This window comes from Chenopodium album, chromosome 4 (assembly GCF_948465745.1).
Source record: "Chenopodium album chromosome 4, dcCheAlbu1.1, whole genome shotgun sequence".
In the NCBI taxonomy this organism is placed as follows: Eukaryota; Viridiplantae; Streptophyta; class Magnoliopsida; order Caryophyllales; family Amaranthaceae; genus Chenopodium; species Chenopodium album.
In genome coordinates, this window is record NC_137837.1 from 49,297,644 (window position 1) to 49,320,303 (window position 22,660).

Genomic DNA, 22,660 nt, shown 5'->3' on the forward strand with positions numbered 1-22,660 from the left:
GACGGCACCTACCGCCTGGAAAACCCAGACGGCAGGCAGATGCCCAGAACTTGGAATGTAGACAACTTGAAAAAGTACTACTTCTAAGTACGCATGTAAAAACCTCAATTTTGTAAATCTCACGTATTGTTAATGAGAATATGCCTTCATTTCCCAACTTGTCTTTTTATTTAAGCTCTTAGTGTCGCATGTATACAATATAGACAGCCAATACGTTTGTAGAGCGTTTGTCTCAACAGCAGACATTCCAATCCTTCTGAAGGAACCGATTGTTGTAGAACAGTCGTTCCTACGAAATTCATCAAGTTTACACCAACACTTGACGAATAATTACTTAATCATTTAAGAGGCCTAAGGCCAGATAAAATCATGATGAGGCCCATGGCCGGATGTTAATAAACAAAAAGAGACCGAATGGTCACGGTCTGCTCCAACATGAGTATTGATTTGGGTATTTTTATACCCGGCCAGGTGGCCCAACCAGAAAGCGCCACGTGTCCTCCATATACGTGCCATTTGGACCTATGGAGTGATGACACGTGGAGGGTGGACTCTTCTCCGTCCTACGTGGACTGAAGGTCCAGCAGGGGCCATTCAGTCGGCGACACGTGTCACCCAAAAGGTGCTTCAGAATCCTTTTGGGCACAGTGACACGTGTCACTCAGGTATTGGCCCTGGGATGGCGGCCTTCTAAGGCCCAAATCCCGAGGCGCCGCAAAACGGCATGACCTAACTCCTAGGTCACCAGATCCTAGGAGGGCACACTTTTCCTTATAAATAGGGACATTACGTCATTTATGACGACACACGAAAAAAGAGAGAATTTTTGACACACAATACGAGACAATACGTCACTTACCACAGAGCTGTCGTTTTCAAGGAACACATAGCACTTTACCTGAGCTTGGAATCCAAGCAGATAACTTTACTTCCGCACGTTTTATCTCCGAAAATTTACTGACTTAATCTTCGGAGGCGGACCACCGACCATCCGGCGGTCCGTTTGCTTTGCAGGTACAGGCATCCTCAGTTGAATCCAGTTTCAGTGTTGTAACTCTCCCGAGGGACAAAAACCCCGAAACATTTGGCGCCGTCTGTGGGGAGAGTACCTCTGAAATGGCTTCACAAGAGCTTGTACCAAATCCGGAGACCATTCGGCCTCCAAATGATGTACTGGTCCAAACGGACCATGACTCAGGTGACGACGCTGATGTCGAAACCTATGTGGATCCAAATGGATCCCTCATCTCTAAACGCATCCGCAGTAAGGAACGGCGAGAGCGTCCCCATGTTCAGGCAGGACCAAGCAAAACTGCTGGCCAGCCAAAGAAGCCCTCGGGGCGGCCGGTTGATCCTTCCCAGGCGGCAGGATCAGCTCCCGTCACTCGGGATGAGCTAATGTCACTCCTGAGCAGCCTCAGGGGTGAAATCAAGCAGCTCGCCTCAAAGAAGTCGCCTACTCCTAGAAAGGAGCAGTCGGCCAAGAAGCCAGCCCAAGCTGGCAAACAGAAGTCGGTGAGGGACCGTCAGCCGACTCCTCATCCTGCTCCTAAGGAGAAGGCCAGGTCCCAATTTGACCTTAATCGGCTCCGTTTCCCAGAAATGGGCGTAAGAAAACCCATCCGGCACATACAGCCGGATGGTAGCAAGAAAACGTTCTCTGACGCTCGGCAATACATTGAGGAGAGGAGAACCCAGCAATCAGAGTCGGCTTCAACGTCGACTTATCATGATAGCTTTCGGAATACCTCTGTGAGGTGTTCCCAGTCTGTACATGAGACCCCAGCAAGCAGTCAAAGGGTTCAGTCTGGGCCACATGTGATTCAGTCCGCCCAATACATGGCATAGCCATTGTACCAGGCGCCAGTTGTACCTTACATGCAACCTACCCTCTATGGAGGACAGGCGGCATACGGCTATCAGCCGATGGACTGGCAGCTTAGGCTGCAACACCTTGGAGATCAACCCTCTGCTTTCTCCAGGGAAATAATTGAAGCCGTACAGCCGGCCAAAGTTAAAAACGTTCTGGTTGGAGCCTATGACGGGACCTCCAACCCAGAAGACCACCTGCTAGCATACACCCACCTCATGTATTTACAGGGGTTGGATGATGCCGCATGGTGTCGTTGCTTTCCAGCCACCCTGAAGGGCATAGCCCAGCAGTGGTTTGGCAACCTGCCGGCTGGCTGCATAAATAGCTTCAAAACACTTGCGTTCTTGTTTGCATCAAACTTCTCTATGAACATCCCTACCAAAAAGACAAGTCTTGACTTGGGCAATGTACAGCAGGGAGAGAGAGAAGGTTTGCGATCCTACGTCAGGCGGTTCAATCTGGTCCGAATCCAGATTCATGGGCTGTCTGATGAGGTCGCCTTCACAGACTTCTTTAAGGGTCTGAAGGACGAGTCTACCTTTAAGTACGAACTCGTCCGCAAACAAATCTTTACTCTGCAAGGAGCCTTGCGAGAGGCGGAAGCCTACATACAGGCGACCGAACTCTGCTCCTCCTATAAGTAGTCGGACCATAACAAGTCCGACCGGCAGAAAGAGACTCGGTCTGCTCAGCCGGCTCCTAAGCCAGAGGAGAGCAAAAAGAAAAAGCAAGTCTGGGCCATTGATAACTCTGATCAACCGGCCCAGAAGAAGAAAAAAGAGTGGAAACCGTACGTCCCAAGGTACGAATTCCACAAGGACTGCTGCTCCATCCTTTTGGAAATTAAGGATCGGCTAACTCTTAAAAAGCCGACTGCTATGAAAGGTTCCGCTGAAAATAGGAACAAAAACAAGCATTGCCATTTCCATGAGGATGTTGGCCATGACACGAACGACTGCTTTAGTCTCAAGCGGGAGCTCGGCCGTCTGGCCGACAAAGGACAACTTAAGTCCTATGTGAAGTCCAAAGTGACTTCAAAAGCAAATCCGGGGCAGTCCAAGAAAAAGACTCCCCAGCCTGCTCTGAGTGCCGAAACTGATGAAGAACCGGTGTACACCATAGCAGGCGGATTTGCCGGTGGTGGCCCGACCATTCGGGGTACTAAGGACCATCTAAGAAAGATGGTCAATTATGTTGAGGAGGGGGATACATCTAGCACATCCACCTTCCCTAAAGTTGTCATCACCGAACAGGACAGAGGCAAAGTCCGTCGGCCGCATGATGACCCTGTTGTCATTGAATGTAAAGTCGCCAACCAGCTGGTTGGCCGAATTCTGATTGACACAGGAAGTTCCTCTGACCTCATCAGCCTCAAATGCTTGTCCAATCTCAAGTACAAACCGGATAGCATGATGGAGGTCACCCACACCTTAGTTGGGTTTGGAGGAGGACTTGTGTACCCAGTCGGACGAATCGACCTACCTGTCCGCCTGGGAAGCAGGGGAGACGGTCGACACATGACCATCCGTCTCCTAGTGGTTGAAAAGCTCACGGCTTACAACCTCATCTTTGGCCGACCCACTCTTAATGAGTGTAAGGCCGTCATCATCCCTGCTCTCATGCTACTCAAGTATGAGAAGGATGATGGAACAGTTGGTTCCCTTAATGGGGACCAAAAGACGGCTCGAGAGTGTTATCTATCGGACGTCAAGCCTGCGGCCGCAGCATCCGGCCGGGGCAAGCAAATGATTGACCTCGACGATGTCGAGGAAGAACAATCGGCCCCACCAGCCGGAAAGAAAAGAAAGACTGATCAGCTGGTGGTGGTCAAAAAAGAAAAGCAATAGCAATCACTAACCGGGGAAAGGTCGGATGATCTTCGCCCCCAGCCTACTGGAGAGCACATTGATATCCCTCTGGATGATAGACGTCCAGAGCGGACTGTTAAGGTGGGGACGATTGCCTTTGCAAAGTTGGGTGAAAACCTTCACCAGCTGCTCAAGGAATTCAAAGACATCTTTTCCTTTGAAGTGGAAGAAATGCCAGGCATCAGCCCGGATCTCGCCGTCCACAAACTCGCCGTGGATCCTAAAAAGAAGCCCATCCGGCAAAAGAAAAGAAACCACGGCGAAGAAAGAAGTCAGGCGGCAGCTGCCGAAGTAAAAAAGCTGTTAGATGCCAAGTTCATTCGGCCGTGCAACTTCCCTGAGTGGGTGGCTAACGTTGTGTTAGTAAAAAAGCCGAATGGAACTTGGCGGATGTGTGTTGATTACACAGACCTCAACAAGGCATGTCCAAAGGATAGCTATCCACTGCCTAAGATCGACAGTCTGGTCGACTCAACAGCCGGACATGCCCTGATGAGTTTCATGGACGCTGTTTCGGGGGTTTTTGTCCCTCGGGAGAGTTACAACACTGAAACTGGATTCAACTGAGGATGCCTGTACCTGCAAAGCAAACGGAGCGCCGGATGGTCGGTGGTCCGCCTCCGAAGATTAAGTCAGTAAATGTTCGGAGATAAAACGTGCGGAAGTAAAGTTATCTGCTTGGATTCCAAGCTCAGGTAAAGTGCTGTGTGATCTTTGAAAACGACAGCTCTGTGGTAAGTGACGTATTGTCTCGTATTGTGAGTCCAAAGTTCTCTCTTTTTTCGTGTGTCTTTTCGTTGTGTTTTTGGGTGTATATGTGTGTCGTCATAAATGACGTAAGTTCCCTATTTACAGGGAAAAGTGTGCCCTCCTAGGATCTGGTGACCTAGGAGTTAGGTCACGCCGTTTTGCGGTGCCTCGGGATTTGGGCCTTAGAAGGCCGCCATCCCAGAGCCAATACCTGAGTGACACGTGTCACTGTACCCAAAAGGATTCTGAAGCACCTTTTGGGTGACACGTGTCGCCGACTGAATGGTCCCTGCTGGACCTTCAGTCCACGTAGGACGGAGAAGAATCCACCCTCCACGTGTCATCATTCCATAGGTCCAAATGGCACCTATATGGAGGACACGTGGCGCTTTCTGGTTGGGCCACCTGGCCGGGTATAAAATTACCCAAATCATTTGCCCCTCACAGGGGACACGTGCATTGCACGTGACTCCTGTGACAGGTGTCAGTATCTGAGTGGTCAGATTCAAAAATTACTGGAGGGAAAAATTAGGGTTTTTACCCCCTATAAATAGTAAGGTTTGACCCCCCCTTTGGATTCACACCTTGACGAATCTCTGGAGAATCTTGGACTTTTTGACTTAAGGAATCTCAAAATTCCCTAAGCGTTTTTCAAGCATCCGACACTCGGCCAACAGTCCGACCGTTCTTTAGTCAACCAGGCGTCTTTCTCCCTTTTTCTAAAGGTAACGCCTGTATTTTCTTTTTACTCTTCATTTTTTCTTTGTTTTCGAAAAGATGGCTCCCCAATTGCATGCGGCACGGCGTAGGATAGTGATCAGCCGGTCACCGGGGACGGCTGAATCTAGAACTAGCAGTGCCGAATGCTTGGCCAAAGACCCTGCTTTGCGAACTTCTCCGAATCCGACCGTTTCCGTGTCTGTGCAGGACACTATGGCCTGAATCAAAAGAACAGCAAGGCAGTGTAGCTCCGATGGAGTTTTCTACCATTCGGATGGGTCGACTGTTTTTTTAGACGGCTCAATAAGAGTGCCTCGAAGTGAGCTGTCGGAACACCCTGACAGCCCCTCCTATCTTCCTCCTACCCCCACTTATTACCATTCGCCCACATCCAGTGGAACTCCCAGTGATGGAATCCTGAGGGAGGCGGATGAAGAATATCAACCCGGGCCTTCTGGACGGGCGCCGGAAGAGAGTCTAGGGGAGGACCCCGCTGGCACCAGTCGGCGGTCCCCTAGCTTTGATGAAAGCTCTGATGACGAGTCGGCCTCGTCATCTTCTTTAGAGAATGCCTCCGTAACTTCAGCGGAGGCTAGATCAAACATAGATTCTGCCAGAGAGTCCCTGGCAGTGGATAGGGGGGAAAGCTGGGCCGAGCCGAGTGCTTCCAGGCGCTTGGAGAGAGCCCCCTACTATCAGCATGTTCCGCCAGGCAGGCGGAGCGCCATGGCATCCGGCCTTGCCAATTTTAGGCGCAAGGTCGTCCTAGGCTATGGCTACACTTTGTCGGTCCCTAACGAGGGCGACACCATAACCTGGCCGAGCCTGGCCAGCTATCAAGACAAAGCATTCGGCTGCTATGAAGCGGCCTTCCAGGCTGGCCTCCGCTTCCCTCTCCATCCGGCCGTGGAGAGGATCTTGGACTGATACCAACTGGGTATTTGGCAACTTGTACCCAACTCCTGGATCAATATTCTGGGGTACGTTGCCGCCTGTGAGATGCTGCTGGTGGAGGCGAGCTTTGAAGCGTTCGCCCACATGCACTATCTGAGCAGGGCGCCTGCTAGGGGCGGTGAAGGCTGGTACACCTTGACCACTTGCAAGGGGTACATGATGGCTGTTGGCAAAGAGAACAAGTGGAAAGACTGGAGGACTAAGTTTTACATAGTCAAGTCTGCCGACAGCCGCCTGAACCAAAAGTATAACAGGTGGAATAAGGATCCACCTCTCCTAGCAGGCAGGAGCGCATTGCCGCCTATTCCCAGGCGGGCAAAGGAGGAGATCATGGACGCGGGGTTGTTTACCGTGTCCGTGTGGACGAATGATGAGGGGGACAAGGAGGTCACCCCTCAATGCTATCTCCCTTTGTACAAGTGGTTTGAAGAGGGGACATTCTTAGCCGCCTGTGGGCTAAGTTCTGAGATGCCGAGAGGTAGTCGGCCGTCTGTTTTATATGCAATTTACTTTTGCTTTTCAGTACTTGTTTAATGATGCTGATCACTTGTTCATTTTTGCAGACAAAGCAATGGAAAAGCTCTCGGCCACAAGGAAGCCGGCTGTATCTGCTGCTCGATACAGGTCGAATGTCCTAAACAGGGCAGAAGTAACCACTCACACCAAAGTGGACGAGCAGAAAACTGGCGGCACCTCCAAGGTAGTAAATTGTTATACTTTCATTTCTGACCAATATTAAATTTGCCCGAATGATTTCTAACTTGCGTTTATCTTGTGTTGATGTAGGGTGCGCCTTCCAAATCTCCTTCAAAACCATCCGACCCTAAAATCCAAAAGACTAGGGCGGGTGATGTGAGCGCATCCGGCAAGGGCGGCCGGAAGCACGTTGCTCATAGGCCCAAGAAGGGCCCAGACGCCTCTTCTCTCGAAGCTGAAAAGGAGATCAGCAAACCGGATGCCCAGAGGGCATCGAAGGGTGGCTTTAAGCAACCCACCACTGTTGTCGGCTCAGCAGGAGAGAAGAGGAGCCTGGGGAGAGAGGAGGAACAGAAGGACGACGGTAAAATCCATTCGCCTTTATTGCTCTTTCATTTAGATGTACTTGAGTTGTTTTTTCTAACTTTCTCTCCTTCTCAAATTCTGTGCAGAGGCCGACTGTTGTCCAGATGGCCAAGTCCATGCTGAGGGCAGTTGATCCTGACGACAAGGCGTCTGTCAGAGGAGTCGGCACCCTTGACTTGGATGGCATCTTGGGGAACCTCTGCGAGGTTTGAGTTTTAGCTCAAGCAATTTTTTATTAAGCATTATTTCTTTTTCCGCCTGGTTTTAACCATTCGGCTCTTTTGCAGGCCATGCTGCGCGTCCATGGGCTTAGGCAACCCCTCAAGGAGAAATCCAAAGAGGTAACAGTCGCTAAAGCTCGGGCCGAGTCTGCCTTGGATCGAGCTCAATTTGATATTGCTCAGAATGAGTATCTGACGCTTGATATGATGTATTCGCAGGCGGAAGCCAATATGCAGGTGAAGAAGGACCTGGATTCGGCCCGCCTGCGCATCACTTCCCTTAAGAAAGAGATTATAACTCTTAAGGAGAAGCTCGAGCCTCTTCAAAATGCCAAAGAAGAGGCCGAGAGAGCCAAGCAGAAGGTGGGCCGCCTGGAGCAGCGCCTCAGTAACCAGGAGCATCAGCTGAAGTCCAAGTTTGAGTCCGTGGCTGATCAAGAGAGAGAGGCTCTTGTTAAGCAAATGATGAGCGATTATGAAGCCATCATGCGGGACACTTGGGCGGCTGTAGAGCCGGATTCGGACTATCAGATTTGGAAATCCAAATTTGACAAAGCCAGCAAAGCATTCGACGCTCGCCTTATTGAAGAGGCTGAGAATGCTGAGGCCAAGGAAAGTTCTGGGTCCGACTCTTCTGGGGAGTCGTCCTTTGGTGGCGAGGAGGAGGATCAGGCGGAGGAGCCAGAGCAAAAGGAGGAAGAGCAGCCGAAGGACGACAGGCCGGCTGCCACTGAAGAGGCTCTCCCCTGATCACTTAAGCTTTTATGTTTTTCTGCGGCCAAATGGCCATGTACTTTTCTTTTCCGGCCTGTGTGCCGAGTATTTGTATCTTTACCGACCGAGGGGTCGGGTAATTTGACAATCTTTCTGGCTTTGCCAGATAACACTCTTAACCAATCGTCTGGTGACGATTGGTCTTTTTAATTTGAATCATTCGGCCATTTGGCTGAAGTTATCCATATTGTTGTCCTTTCCATGCCAAACTTTGAATTTTTCATTGCATGCATGTTTTTGGCTAAGTATTATAACCTGTATACCATGCGAATGTTCTTGCCCCTGGACGGATGTCGAGTGGTTTCGGTTTATTGGATTGATTGACTTGGAAATCTTTGATACTAAGAAGAGTATGCATGGTTTCTAAGTCAATCAATCACTATGGTGATTGCCCCAAACCACGCGGCAGACGTCCATCCAGAATTGGCAAACACAAGTGTTCATTCGGCCATTGGCTCGAACTAACTCAAATTTCCAACATAGCTAATTTGCTAAGGGTAAACCTCCGCTTGTTCTGCCCCATAAGCAAAAACAAGCGCCTCCGGCCATAGGCCTCTTTGAGATAAAATGCTAAGTTTGTAACTTAACCAATTTTCTTAAAAATAATTGTCCGCCTGTCTTGCCCCATAGGCAAGGATCAAGCGTCATCCGACCAATAGCCTCAATAAGTGCTAAGTAGTTAACTTGTATATTAATCAAATATTCCGCCTGTTTTGCCCCTAAGCAATAACAGGCGCATCCGGCTTTATGCCTCGCTTAGCCTCTACTTATGAAACATTGACCATTTCTGAACTGCGCTAGATAGAAAATTCGGGTCTTTTAGATTTCACTTTCGATTTTAACAAACGACTGCGAATGCTGCCTTAGCATCCGGTAGGGCCGCTTGATATATTCGTAGAGCAATGTGCCACCAAAATGGGAGATGCTTCTCCTCGACGAATTCGCCCAAATGGACGTCGCCGGTTATCTGACTCATGTTGGAGCAGACGGTCATGCTCATGTTGGAGCAGACTGTGACCATTCGGTCTCTTTTTGTTTATTAACATCCGGCCATGGGCCTCATCATGATTTTATCTGGCCTTAGGCCTCTTAAATGATTAAGTAAATATTCGTCAAGTGTTGGTGTAAACTTGATGAATTTAGTAGGAACGACTGTTCTAAAACAATCGGCTCCTTCAGAGGGATTGGGGCGCCTGCTGTTGGGACAGACGCTTTCCAAATATATTGGCCGTCTGTATTTGGTACAGGCGACACTTAAAAAGCTTAAATAAAAAGATAAGTTGGGAAATGAAGGCATATTCTCATTAACAATACGGGAGATTTACAAAATTGAGGTCTTTACATTCGTACTTAGAAGTAGTACTTTTTCAAGTTGTCTACATTCCAAGTTCTGGGCAGCTGCCTGCCGTCTGGTTCTTCCAGGCGGTAGGTGCCGTCTCTTACCTCCTCATAAATTCGGTAGGGGCCTTCCCAATTTGGGGTTAGCTTTCCCTGTTCATTCGCCCTACCGACTGCCTCCATTTTCCGTAGCACAAAGTCCCCCACTTTGAGAGGACGCTTGTGTACTCTTTTGTTATAAGCCCGAGTCATTCTCAGACGGTATATCTCATGACGCAAGGCAGCATTGCCCCTGCGCTCTGGAAGTGAGTCCAATGCTAGGCGCATGGCCTCCCAATTTGCCTCTTCATCATACAACATGATTCGAAGGGTCGGCTCATAGTGCTCAATGGGCAGAACAGCTTCTGCACCATACACCATTAGGAATGGGGTTTCTCCCGTTGCCCCTTTAGCAGTCGTTCTGATGGACCAAAGGACGTGTGGTAATTCATCCGCCCAAAGGCCACCAGCCCGCTCAATCTTCTTTTTAATCCCGTCTGAGATTAACTTGTTGAAGGCTTCGACCTGGCCGTTTGCTTGCGGCCGGCCGACTGATGCGAAGAAGCTTGAGACCCCCTGATCTCCCAGCCAAGTCTTGAGTTGAGGCGTCTCAAATTGAGGACCATTGTCAAAAACCATAGACATGGGCACCCCGAAACGAGTGATTATGTTCCTCCAGATAAAGGAAATGACGTCTTTAGTCTTGATGTTTTTGACTGCCTCAGCTTCTACCCACTTGGTAAAGTAATCCACAGCCACCAATATATAGCGCTTGCCGCCTGGTGCAGTGATGTGAATTATTGATCCGAAAATCAACAAAACACAAGGGATATGTTTAAGTCTAATTCTATACAAGAAATCCACCAAGAATTAAACAAAAACTAAGATTAATCAATTAAGAATCCACCTAATTAATCAATCCAAACGAATGTTTTAACTAAAACAAGCAAAACAGCAATTGATCGCAATCAACCAAAACTCAAGTATGCAACTTAAGAAATAAATCTGAATATTAATCTATGTATGTTTATTCGTGTGTTTACAGCCCTATTTATAAGACTTAGTTTACCTAGGAAGATTAGGACAAGTCCCTAATTCAATCCTAATTAAACTAGAATTCTAACTTGCTTGAAGAGCAAGCACCTTGGAGCACAAGCATATGCCAATCTCCTTGGAGAACAAGCACACGCCTAAACTGATTTATTTTGCTAACTAACTGATTTTAAAAGCAACTAAATAAAGATTAAAGATCCTAATGCTTGAACCAAGAAAAACCCTTTCAAGTGAAAGGTAAAAACTTGTAAGCAAAATCTAAGTAAAGAAAATTCAAGAAAGTTCAAGAAAGTGAACTAGACTCTAAGAAAAGTCACTAAGCAAACAGTGGCTTTGCTTTGATATCCAAGAAAGTGTCCATGCAATGCTTGGCTTGAATCAATGTTTAGGGACAAGTTATCTTGATGCATGATAAGCAAATCTTCGAAGTTCTCCATGCTTAGACTTGCATCATCCTCCTCTTCTTCGAAAGAATTTGTCCTCAAATCTCGAAGTTCTTCATCAGGAATATACTTAGCCAAATCGCCAACATTGAATGTAGCACTAACTCCATATTCTCCCGGAAGTTCTAACTTATAAGCATTGTCATTGATCTTCTCAATAATCTTGAAAGGACCTTCACTTCTAGGCATCAACTTATTCTTGCGTTTTCCTGGAAATCTTTCCTTTCTCAAATGTAACCATACCAAGTCTCCAACATTGTAACTTTGTTGTTTTCGATGCTTGTTTGCTCTAGCTTTGTACATGTCATTTACTTTCTCTATTCTTGTTCGAACTTGAGCATGTAATTTCAGCATACTCTTCAACTTAGACTCGGCATCTTTGTGAATTAACTCACCCTTAGGCAATGGAACAAGATCAATTGGAAGTTTCGGATTGACTCCATAGACTACCTCAAAAGGACTATGTTTGGTAGCATATGTAGGTGATCTATTATAAGCAAACTCCGCATGAGCTAACTTGATGTTCCAATCCTTTTGTGTCTTACTCACTAACCCACGCAAAAGCGCACCAAGAGTACGATTAGTAACCTCGGTTTGTCCATCAGTTTGTGGATGGTAAGATGTACTAAAGAGCAATTTAGTTCCCACAAGCTTCCATAGAGACTTCCAAAAGAAACTCATGAACTTTGTATCTCGATCACTCACAATAGTTTTCGGAATTCCATGCAATCTAACAATCTCTTTGAAGTATAATTCCGCCACTTTCATAGCTTCATCCACTTTGTGACAAGGAACAAAATGAGCCATCTTAGAGAACCTATCCACAACAACCATAATAGAGTCTTTCCCCCGTTGTGTTCTCGGCAATCCCACAATAAAATCCATAGAAAACAACTTTGAACCATGTAGTTCATCAAGTAGATCATCTAATCTTGGAATAGGAAATCGGTATTTGATAGTGATGTTATTCACACTCCTACTATCAATACACATGCGCCAACTCCCATCTTTCTTTGGGACAAGTAAAGTAGGCACGGCACAAGGGCTCATACTTTCCCTCACGTATCCTCTAGTCATAAGCTCTTCAATTTGCCTTTGCATCTCCTTTGTTTCTTCCGGATTACTTCTATAGGCTGCCTTATTAGGTAAGGGTGCTCCCGGAATCAAGTCAATTTGATGCTCTATCCCACGAATAGGAGGTAGTCCCGGAGGTAATTCCTTAGGAAAGACATCCTTGAATTCTTCTAAAACAGATTCCAATTCATACGGCCTCTTTGCTTGTTTATCTTGATCAATTCGAATCTCATTAGAAACAAGTATATATACCACATTGTTGCTGCAAATCTCTTTTTCTAATTCCCTCTCACTAATCAAATAAGAATTCTTCGAATTAGAGGTAACATTAGAAGACTTGTTGCATATTAAAGGTTTTAAAGCAACCGGTCTCTCTTTTTCTCCTTTTCTCACAACATACACATTAGTCCTTCCATCAAACTTCACAAATCTATCATATTTCCAAGGACGGCCTAATAGTATATGACAAGCATCCATAGGACAAACATCACACAAAACTTTATCATGAAATTTACCAATTGAAAAGGAGATTAAGGCTTGTTTAGTTACCTTAACATCACTCGAATTATTAAGCCAATGAAGCTTATAAGGGCTTGGATGTTCAGTAGTTGGCCACTTCAATTTGTCTACCAAAGTAGTAGATACCACATTAGTGCAACTCCCCGTGTCTATGATCATGTCACACAACCTATCTTCTACCTTGCACCTTGTAAGAAAGATTTTCTCCCTTTGATTGTTTTCCATAGGTACGGTTTTAGAGTGTAGTGCCCTTCTTAGAACTAAACTTTGACCATGAGTCTTGGGATCAATTTCGTCAATATGCCCCTCCTCTTCTTCAAAGTTTTCCTCTTCGTTCTTTTCTTCATAGTCACTACCCTGCTCACACTTAGCTTGTTCTTGTTCCCACTCTTGAGCAGTCATTACTCTTTTTGATGGACAATTAGTTGCAATGTGACCAACACTACCACACTTGAAGCACTTCCTATCTTCAACAAGCTTTTTAGGAGCTTCAAATTTTGATTTAGTCTCCTTGTAGTTCGAACTAGAACCACTTTTCTCCAAGCTGTTCTTCTCAAAAGGTTTAGTGAAACCCTTTACAAAGGGCTTAGTGTACGTCCCTTTCTTCCCCTTTATCTGTTTTTCAACTTTCAAAGCTACTTTACAAACATCCTCAAAGGACCAATATTGTTGCAATTCAACTTTTTCAGCAATATTATCATTCAACCCCGAAATAAATCTAGCAATCTTATGCTCAACAATCTCTTCTAAGCCACATAGCATGCATAACTTTTCAAATTCACCAATATATTTCTCAACAGTCATAGAATTTTGTTTAAAAAGTTGCATCTTAAGATAAACATCTTGAATATAATCATTAGGTACGAACCTTTTTTTCATGTGCTTCTTGAGTTGTTCCCAAGTTGAGATTCTTGCACGCCCCTCCTTATGCCTCTTCTTCTTTAGATTATCATACCAAAGACTAGCATAACCGGTCAGTTTTAATTCAGCCAATTTGCATCTTTTCCTTTCATCATACTCCTTGTAATCAAATAGTGTCTCAGCCCTTCTAATCCACTCAAAGTATTTTTCAGGTTCATTCATACTCCCATTGAATTCGGGAAGATCTAATCTAAGGTTCCTATCATCATCCTTTGGCCGATCTCTCCTCCTAGGCCTTGGTGATTCATCACTTGAGGAATAATTATTTCGTGGCCTCCTTGGGTTCCTCCTTGGTTGTTCTTCTTCACTTGAACCAGAATTAGGGTTAGAATTCCCTTTCCTTGAAGAATCTCTAGCACGAGTATCAAGCCTTTTTAATATCTCATCCATCCTTGCTGCCAACTCGTCAATTCGCCTATTTCTTCTAAGATTTTGAGCTTGTTCTAAGGTTAATCCCCTTGGAACTTGTGGGACCTCCTCGTCACTCATGATTCCTACACAAACCAAGTCAGTTTATGCAAAAATCTTGATTAAAAGATTGAATCTTGAAGGGAAACTAGGCAACACAAAAACCGGACTCCCATCCGCAAATCAGTGCACAAACACCAAATGTTTGAGGCTGTGTAGAACGCGTTACTCAACTAAAATTTATGAAATTTTATATGGTGATAGCTGGACGTTATTAGAGTTCAATGCAAAAGAATCACGCGAAAATTCCCAGCCAATTGTTCCCAGTTTAATTTTTGTCGAAGTTGCGCAAACCTGCTCTGATACCAAAGATGATGTGAATTATTGATCCGAAAATCAACAAAACACAAGGGATATGTTTAAGTCTAATTCTATACAGGAAATCCACCAAGAATTAAACAAAAACTAAGATTAATCAATTAAGAATCCACCTAATTAATCAATCCAAACGAATGTTTTAACTAAAACAAGCAAAACAGCAATTGATCGCAATCAACCAAAACTCAAGTATGCAACTTAAGAAATAAACCTGAATATTAATCTATGTATGTTTATTCGTGTGTTTACAGCCCTATTTATAAGACTTAGTTTACATAGGAAGATTAGGACAAGTCCCTAATTCAATCCTAATTAAACTAGAATTCTAACTTGCTTGAAGAGCAAGCACCTTGGAGCACAAGCATATGCCAATCTCATTGGAGAACAAGCACACGCCTAAACTGATTTATTTTGCTAACTAACTGATTTTAAAAGCAACTAAATAAAGATTAAAGATCCTAATGCTTGAACCAAGAAAAACCCTTTCAAGTGAAAGGTAAAAACTTGTAAGCAAAATCTAAGTAAAGAAAATTCAAGAAAGTTCAAGAAAGTGAACTAGACTCCAAGAAAAGTCACTAAGCAAACAGTGGCTTTGCTTTGATATCCAAGAAAGTGTCCATGCAATGCTTGGCTTGAATCAATGTTTAGGGACAAGTTATCTTGATGCATGATAAGCAAATCTTCGAAGTTCTCCATGCTTAGACTTGCATCATCCTCCTCTTCTTCGAAAGAATTTGTCCTCAAATCTCGAAGTTCTTCATCAGGAATATACTTAGCCAAATCGCCAACATTGAATGTAGCACTAACTCCATATTCTCCCGGAAGTTCTAACTTATAAGCATTGTCATTGATCTTCTCAATAATCTTGAAAGGACCTTCACTTCTAGGCATCAACTTATTCTTGCGTTTTCCTGGAAATCTTTCCTTTCTCAAATGTAACCATACCAAGTCTCCAACATTGTAACTTTGTTGTTTTCGATGCTTGTTTGCTCTAGCTTTGTACATGTCATTTACTTTCTCTATTCTTGTTCGAACTTGAGCATGTAATTTCAGCATACTCTTCAACTTAGACTCGGCATCTTTGTGAATTAACTCACCCTTAGGCAATGGAACAAGATCAATTGGAAGTTTCGGATTGACTCCATAGACTACCTCAAAAGGACTATGTTTGGTAGCATATGTAGGTGATCTATTATAAGCAAACTCCGCATGAGCTAACTTGATGTCCCAATCCTTTTGTGTCTTACTCACTAACCCACGCAAAAGCGCACCAAGAGTACGATTAGTAACCTCGGTTTGTCCATCAGTTTGTAGATGGTAAGATGTACTAAAGAGCAATTTAGTTCCCACAAGCTTCCATAGAGACTTCCAAAAGAAACTCATGAACTTTGTATCTCGATCACTCACAATAGTTTTCGGAATTCCATGCAATCTAACAATCTCTTTGAAGTATAATTCCGCCACTTTCATAACTTCATCCACTTTGTGACAAGGAACAAAATGAGCCATCTTAGAGAACCTATCCACAACAACCATAATAGAGTCTTTCCCCCGTTGTGTTCTCGGCAATCCCACAATAAAATCCATAGAAAACAACTTTGAACCATGTAGTTCATCAAGTAGATCATCTAATCTTGGAATAGGAAATCGGTATTTGATAGTGATGTTATTCACACTCCTACTATCAATACACATGCGCCAACTCCCATCTTTCTTTGGGACAAGTAAAGTAGGCACGGCACAAGGGCTCATACTTTCCCTCACGTATCCTCTAGTCATAAGCTCTTCAATTTGCCTTTGCATCTCCTTTGTTTCTTCCGGATTACTTCTATAGGCTGCCTTATTAGGTAAGGGTGCTCCCGGAATCAAGTCAATTTGATGCTCTATCCCACGAATAGGAGGTAGTCCCGGAGGTAATTCCTTAGGAAAGACATCCTTGAATTCTTCTAAAACAGATTCCAATTCATACGGCCTCTTTGCTTGTTTATCTTGATCAATTCGAATCTCATTAGAAACAAGTATATATACCACATTGTTGCTGCAAATCTCTTTTTCTAATTCCCTCTCACTAATCAAATAAGAATTCTTCGAATTAGAGGTAACATTAGAAGACTTGTTGCATATTAAAGGTTTTAAAGCAACCGGTCTCTCTTTTTCTCCTTTTCTCACAACATACACATTAGTCCTTCCATCAAACTTCACAAATCTATCATATTGCCAAGGACGGCCTAATAGTATATGACAAGCATCCATAGGACAAACATCACACAAAACTTTATCATGAAATTTACCAATTGAAAAGGAGATTAAGGCTTGTTTAGTTACCTTAACATCACTCGAATTATTAAGCCAATGAAGCTTATAAGGGCTTGGATGTTCAGTAGTTGGCCACTTCAATTTGTCTACCAAAGTAGTAGATACCACATTAGTGCAACTCCCCGTGTCTATGATCATGTCACACAACCTATCTTCTACCTTGCACCTTGTAAGAAAGATTTTCTCCCTTTGATTGTTTTCCATAGGTACGGTTTTAGAGTGTAGTGCCCTTCTTAGAACTAAACTTTGACCATGAGTCTTGGGATCAATTTCGTCAATATGCCCCTCCTCTTCTTCAAAGTTTTCCTCTTCGTTCTTTTCTTCATAGTCACTACCCTGCTCACACTTAGCTTGTTCTTGTTCCCACTCTTGAGCAGTCATTACTCTTTTTGATGGACAATTAGTTGCAATGTGACCAACACTACCACACTTGAAGCACTTCCTATCTTCAACAAGCTTTTTAGGAGCTTCAAATTTTGATTTAGTCTCCTTGTAGTTCGAACTAGAACCACTTTTCTCCAAGCTGTTCTTCTCAAAAGGTTTAGTGAAACCCTTTACAAAGGGCTTAGTGTACGTCCCTTTCTTCCCCTTTATCTGTTTTTCAACTTTCAAAGCTACTTTACAAACATCCTCAAAGGACCAATATTGTTGCAATTCAACTTTTTCAGCAATATTATCATTCAACCCCGAAATAAATCTAGCAATCTTATGCTCAACAATCTCTTCTAAGCCACATAGCATGCATAACTTTTCAAATTCACCAATATATTTCTCAACAGTCATAGAATTTTGTTTAAAAAGTTGCATCTTAAGATAAACATCTTGAATATAATCATTAGGTACGAACCTTTTTTTCATGTGCTTCTTGAGTTGTTCCCAAGTTGAGATTCTTGCACGCCCCTCCTTATGCCTCTTCTTCTTTAGATTATCATACCAAAGACTAGCATAACCGGTCAGTTTTAATTCAGCCAATTTGCATCTTTTCCTTTCATCATACTCCTTGTAATCAAATAGTGTCTCAGCCCTTCTAATCCACTCAAAGTATTTTTCAGGTTCATTCATACTCCCATTGAATTCGGGAAGATCTAATCTAAGGTTCCTATCATCATCCTTTGGCCGATCTCTCCTCCTAGGCCTTGGTGATTCATCACTTGAGGAATAATTATTTCGTGGCCTCCTTGGGTTCCTCCTTGGTTGTTCTTCCTCACTTGAACCAGAATTAGGGTTAGAATTCCCTTTCCTTGAAGAATCTCTAGCACGAGTATCAAGCCTTTTTAATATCTCATCCATCCTTGCTGCCAACTCGTCAATTCGCCTATTTCTTCTAAGATTTTGAGCTTGTTCTAAGGTTAATCCCCTTGGAACTTGTGGGACCTCCTCGTCACTCATGATTCCTACACAAACCAAGTCAGTTTATGCAAAAATCTTGATTAAAAGATTGAATCTTGAAGGGAAACTAGGCAACACAAAAACCGGACTCCCATCCGCAAATCAGTGCACAAACACCAAATGTTTGAGGCTGTGTAGAACGCGTTACTCAACTAAAATTTATGAAATTTTATATGGTGATAGCTGGACGTTTTTAGAGTTCAATGCAAAAGAATCACGCAAAAATTCCCAGCCAATTGTTCCCAGTTTAATTTTTGTCGAAGTTGCGCAAACCTGCTCTGATACCAAAGATGATGTGAATTATTGATCCGAAAATCAACAAAACACAAGGGATATGTTTAAGTCTAATTCTATACAGGAAATCCACCAAGAATTAAACAAAAACTAAGATTAATCAATTAAGAATCCACCTAATTAATCAATCCAAACGAATGTTTTAACTAAAACAAGCAAAACAGCAATTGATCGCAATCAACCAAAACTCAAGTATGCAACTTAAGAAATAAATCTGAATATTAATCTATGTATGTTTATTCGTGTGTTTACAACCCTATTTATAAGACTTAGTTTACCTAGGAAGATTAGGACAAGTCCCTAATTCAATCCTAATTAAACTAGAATTCTAACTTGCTTGAAGAGCAAGCACCTTGGAGCACAAGCATATGCCAATCTCCTTGGAGAACAAGCACACGCCTAAACTGATTTATTTTGCTAACTAACTGATTTTAAAAGCAACTAAATAAAGATTAAAGATCCTAATGCTTGAACCAAGAAAAACCCTTTCAAGTGAAAGGTAAAAACTTGTAAGCAAAATCTAAGTAAAGAAAATTCAAGAAAGTTCAAGAAAGTGAACTAGACTCCAAGAAAAGTCACTAAGCAAACAGTGGCTTTGCTTTGATATCCAAGAAAGTGTCCATGCAATGCTTGGCTTGAATCAATGTTTAGGGACAAGTTATCTTGATGCATGATAAGCAAATCTTCGAAGTTCTCCATGCTTAGACTTGCATTATGCAGTTGTATATGGCCCTAGAATGTCCATGCCCCATTTGGCAAAGGGTATTGGGCTGTGGATGGCCGTCAGGTCTGTAGCCGGACGATGGATGAGCTTGCCAAACTTTTGGCACTTGTCACATTTTTTTTACCATTTCCATGGCATCCGACTCCAGAGTTGGCCAAAAGTAAAGCCGTCTGGCCTTGGCCGCGAGGGATCTGCCGCCTATATGGGAGGCGCAGAATCCCGAATGCAGCTCTTCGAGAACTTCCTTCCCCTTTTCAGGGGTAACACACTTCACCAGGGGTTTCAAAAAGCCAGCCCTGAAGAGCTCTCCTTGCCGCAACTCGAAGTTAGCTGCTCGTTTTTTAAGGACAGCCGCCTCCCGTGGTGAGTCAGGGAGCGTGCCGTCTGCAAGATAGGTCCGGATGCTGTCCATCCAGGTTGAGCTTCGGTCAAGGATTCCAATGGGGTCTTCCTCAGATATACTTCTTTTTTCCATGACCTCCCAAAAGACTGACCGAGGCGTTTCACAGGAGGCGGATGATGCCAACTTGGACAGAGCATCCGCCTGATTGTTTGAAGACCTGGGCACCTGAGTTAGATGAAATTCTTCAAGTGACCCAACTTCACTCTTGACCGCCTTCAAATATTTTATCATGGCCGGATGAGTGGCCTCGTACGTTCCATTAACCTGGAGTACGACCAGTTGAGAATCAGAGCAGGCGGATATCTTCTTCGCCCCTGCCGCCTTGCAATACCGGATGCCGGCCAGCAGGGCCTCATACTCGGCCCTATTATTAGACACCTGAAACTTGAACCGTAGTGCGTATTCGTACTTATCTCCTTCAGGAGATTGCCAGATAATCCCCGCACCACAGCCGTTCACAGTGGAGCTCCCATCCACATACACTTTCCAAACCTGGTCTGTATTGTCCGGAACAACCGGCCTTGTCATTTCGACAATAAAGTCAGCTAATGCTTGTCCCTTTATTGCCTTCCTTGGTTCGTAAGTGATTTCTAATCCTTGCATTTCAATCGCCCATTTGAGCATTCGTCCAGAAGACTCCAAGGTTGTGAGTGGCCGTTTGATCGGTTGGTCAGTATAGACCTCTACCGCATGCGCCAAGATGTAAGGTTTAAGCTTCTTGATGGCCATGTAAAGGGCAAGGCCGAATTTCTCAATCATGGGGTACCGAAGCTCCGCGTTTCTTAGAACATGGCTTATGAAATACACCGGGAGCTGGATGTCGTCTCTTTCAGCTAAGAGGACAACACTGAGGGCATGATCAGAGACGGCTAAGTACATGAAGAGCTTCTCTTTAGGCAAAGGGCTGACAAGCCTCGGCAAAGAGTGCAGATGAGTTTTTAGCCTTTGAAAGGCCGCCTCTGCATCATCCCCCCATTCAAAGTTTGTCTTCTTTTTGATTGCCTGGAAAAAGTAGAGACACTTGTCGCCTGAACGGCTGAGGAATCTCCCTAGGGCCGCCAGACAACCTGTTAGTTTTTGCACTTCCTTCACAGTACGGGGCGACTACATGTCAATTACCGCCTGTATTTTCTCAGGGTTGGCCTCTATTCCTCTTTGGTCAATCAAAAATCCGAGAAACTTCCCAGACTCAACACCAAAGACACACTTTTTTGGGTTAAGCATGACCTTGTGCCGCCTGAGTGTGGCGAATGTTTCTCGGAGATCAGCAAGGTGATCCGCCTGCTGTTTGGATTTGACTATCATATCATCAATGTACGCCTCTACATTCCTTCCGATTTGGTTAATGAAGACAGTATTAACCATTCGTTGAAAGGTAGCAGGCGCATTCTTCAAACCAAACGGCATCACCGTATAACAGAACAACCCTTGATCAGTGACGAATGTCGTCTTTTCTTGATCTTTTTTCCAGAGGGGGATCTGATGGAAACCTGAATAGGTGTCCATGAAACTCATCAGGGCATGTCCGGCTGTTGAGTCGACCAGACTGTCGATCTTAGGCAATGGATAGCTATCCTTTGGACAGGCCTTGTTGAGGTCTGTGTAATCAACACACATCCGCCAAGTTCCATTCGGCTTTTTTACTAACACAACGTTAGCTACCCACTCAGGGAAGTTGCACGGCCGGATGAACTTGGCATCTAACAGCTTTTTTACTTCGGCAGCTGCCGCCTGACTTCTTTCTTCGCCGTGGTTTCTTTTCTTTTGCCGGATGGGCTTCCTTTTAGGATCCACGGCGAGTTTGTGGACAGCGAGATCCGGGCTGATGCCTGGCATCTCTTCCACATCAAAGGCAAAGATGTCTTTGAAATCCTTGAGCAGCTGGTGAAGGTTTTCACCCAACTTTGCAAAGGCAATCGTCCCCACCTTAACAGTTCGCTCTGGACGGCTATCATCCAGAGGGATATCAATGTGCTCTCCAGTAGGCTGGGGACAAAGATCATCCGGCCTTTCCCCGGTCAGTGATTGCTATTGCTTTTCTTTTTTAACCACCACCAGCTGATCAGTCTTTCTTTTCTTTCCGGCTGGTGGGGCCGACTGTTCTTCCTCGACATCGTCGAGGTCAATCATTTGCTTGCCCCGTCCGGATGCTGCGACCGCAGGCTTGACGTCCGAGAGATAACACTCTCGAGCCGTCTTTTGGTCCCCATTAAGGGAACCAACTGTTCCATCATCTTTCTCATACTTGAGTAGCATGAGAGCAGGGATGATGACGGCTTTACACTCATTAAGAGTGGGTCGGCCAAAGATGAGGTTGTAAGCCGTGAGCTCTTCAACCACTAGGAAACGGATGGTCATGTGCCGACCGTCTCCCCTGCTTCCCAGGCGGACAGTTAGGTCAATTCGTCCGACTGGGTGCACAAGTCCTCCCTCAAACCCAACTAAGGTGTGGGTGACCTCCATCATGCTATCCGGTTTGTACTTGAGATTGGACAAGCATTTGAGGCTGATGAGGTCAGAGGAACTTCCTGTGTCAATCAAAATTCGGCCAACCAGCTGGTTGGCGACTTTACACTCGATGACAACAGGGTCATCATGCGGCCGACGGACTTTGCCTCTGTCCTGCTCGGTGATGACAACTTTAGGGAAGGTGGATGTACTAGCTGTATCCCCCTCCTCAACAGAATTGCCCATCTTTCTTAGATGGTCCTTGGTACCCCGAATGGTCGGGCCACCACAGGCAAATCCGCCTACTATGGTATACACCGGCTCTTCATCAGTTTCGGCACTCACAGCAGGCTGGGGAGTCTTTTTCTTGGACTGCCCCGGATTTGCTTTTGAAGTCACTGTGGACTTCACATAGGACTTCAGCTGTCCTTTGTCCGCTAGACGGTCGAGCTCCCGCTTGAGACTAAAGCAGTCGTTCGTGTCATGGCCAACATCCTCATGGAAATGGCAATGCTTGTTCTTGTTCCTATTTTCAGCGGAACCTTTCATAGCAGTCGGCTTTTCAAGAGTTAGCCGATCCTTAATTTCCAAAAGGATGGAGCAGCAGTCCTTGTGGAATTCGTACCTTGGCACGTACGATTTCCATTCTTTTTTCTTCTTCTGGGCCGGTTGATCAGAGTTATCAATGGCC